A 2,600-nucleotide genomic window follows, 5' to 3' on the forward strand; every position below is an offset into this window, starting at 1 on the left:
GTGGAAGCGTGATCAGAAGCCTAGTACGCAGGTTGACACGCCACATGTGTCTAACTTGCTTTCTGAGTGAGTCTGTGTTTCCTCAAAGTGTTCAGGAGACAGATACACCCCATCACTGGCACTGGTGGTAGCATGAAGGAATCAGAGTGCGTGATGATGGGACGTGCATGTGCATACACGTGTGTGTGTGTGTGTGTGTGTATGTAGAGGGAGCTAGTCATGGATGGATTGGTACTCCCTCCACAAGGGAGCAGGAGCGTGGGACGCTGTGGGCTGGTGATCGATTTCAGGCTGGAAGCCTTGTGGCCAAGTTAATAGCTGCCTTTAATCTCTGTCCATACGTTCCTCGGTGCTCCAAATATGGAGTGTGAAAAAAAACTGCTTGGGTGCTGGGCCAAAGCGAAAACAAGCCACTAACAGTTAATAATGAGCCTAAAATAACCCCACGTCAGGCAGAGGGACAGCCATGTGTGTTTCCAATTAAATAGCATATGGAAACTTCCAGGATGGTGATGATTCACCCGTGCTCTGCAGAAACAAATGTATTGAAATTTTATTAAAGCTTTCGAATACACTGCTACTGTAATGTGACTATAATGACAATTTCCCTGCCTACAGTAATTTTCTCTGTCCTATTGAAAGTGTTAATAACTGCTGCTAATCCCTTAGGGTATTTTAGTCCTTCAATAGTAATAGTAGCAGTCTTTCTAGTGTAATTTTGGCTGTAAAACTAAGCAATTTGTCATATCCCTTGGTAAGGGAGTTCTATAGGGAGCATTTACTAGTGAAGAGTTTAAATATATATTACAAAGCCTAACATTGGCAGACAGACACACACACACACACACAACAAAACACGTGTGCAGATATGCACGCAGGCGCGCACACACGCACATACACCTTGTCATCATTCCTGGTGTCACACTGTGTGTGTTCTTCTGCGTTAAATCCTCCATCTGCTCAGCTGATACTAAAGGACGTGAGTCTGTCTGGTGTGGGCTATTGTAGTCTGAGAGTAAATATTTAGACACAAATATTAAATGCCAAGACAAAACAGGTCTATTTTGGACGTGTTTCCCTGCATAAGATGTCTCATAGAAACTTCAAATCTGAACACCTCTTAAAATCTAAACCTCCTTCCACCTGACTGAGTCTGTAATATCAACATGTTTCAAGCAGACCACCATATTCCCTGTGCCCAAGAACACTAAGGTAACCTGCCTAAATGACTACCGACCCGTAGCACTCACATCTATAGCCATGGCTCATATCAACACCATTATCCCAGAAACCCTAGACCCACTCCAATTTGCATACCGCCCCAACAGATCCACAGATGATGCAATCTCTTTTGCACTCCACACTGCCCTTTCCCACCTGGAAAAAAGGAACCCCTATGTGAGAATGCTATTCATTGACTACAGGTCAGCGTTCAACACCATAGTGCCCTCAAAGCTCATCACAAAGCTAAGGACCCTGCCACTAAACACCTCCCTCTGCAACTTGATCTTGGACTTCCTGACGGGCCTCCCCCAGGAATATGGCTTTCCCAAAGCAGATCCTCTGTTTGGACCACCACCCAAGACAATGGATCGTATCCCAGTAGGAGACCCAAAACAACGGCGCTGCAGAAGGGGCAGACGAAGCGGCCATCTATTCAGGCTCCGTAAAAAGGCACATCGCCCACCGCTCCCAAGTATACTACTTGCCAATGTCCAGTCTCTTGACAACAAGGTAGACAAAATTCGAGCAGGGTTGCCTTCCAGAGAGACATCTGAGATTGTAACATTCTTTGTTTCACAGAAACATGGCTCACTCGGGATACGTTATCAGAGTCGGTACAGCCACCCGGCTTCTTCACGCATCGCGTAGACAGAAACAAACATCTCTCTGGTAAGAAGAAGGGCAGGGGTGTATGCCTTATGATTAACGAGTCGTGGTGTCATCATAACAACATACAGGAACTCAAGTCCTTTTGTTCACCTGACCTAGAATTCCTTATGATCAAATGCAGACCACATTATCTTGCAAGAGAATTCTCTTCGATTATAATCACAGCCGTGTATATTCCCCCCCAAGCAGACACCTCGACGGCCCTGAAAGAACGTCATTGGACTCTATGTAAACTGGAAACCACATATCCTGAGGCTGCATTGATTGTAGCAGGGGATTTAACAAGGCTAATCTGAAAACAAGGCTCCCTAAATGTTATCAGCATATCGAATGCGCGACCCAGACTAATAAAACTATGGATCATTGCTACTCTAATTTCGGCGACGCATACAAAGCCCTCCCTCGCCCTCCTTACGACAAATGTGACCACGACTCCATTTTGTTGCTCCCAGCCTATAGACAGAAACTAAAACAAGAAACACCCGTGCTCAGGTCTATTCAATGCTGGTCCGACCAATCTGATTTCACGCTTCAAGATTGCTTTGATCACGTGGACTGGGATATATTCCGGATAGCATCGGACAATAACATTGATGTATACGCTGATTCAGTGAGCAAGTTTTTTCGCAAGTGCATCGGTGATGTGGTGCCCACGGTGAATATTAAAACCTTCCCCAACCAGAAACCGTGGATTGATGGCAGCATTC

The sequence above is a fragment of the Oncorhynchus keta genome, chromosome 3 (assembly GCF_023373465.1).
Source record: "Oncorhynchus keta strain PuntledgeMale-10-30-2019 chromosome 3, Oket_V2, whole genome shotgun sequence".
NCBI lineage: Eukaryota > Metazoa > Chordata > Actinopteri > Salmoniformes > Salmonidae > Oncorhynchus > Oncorhynchus keta.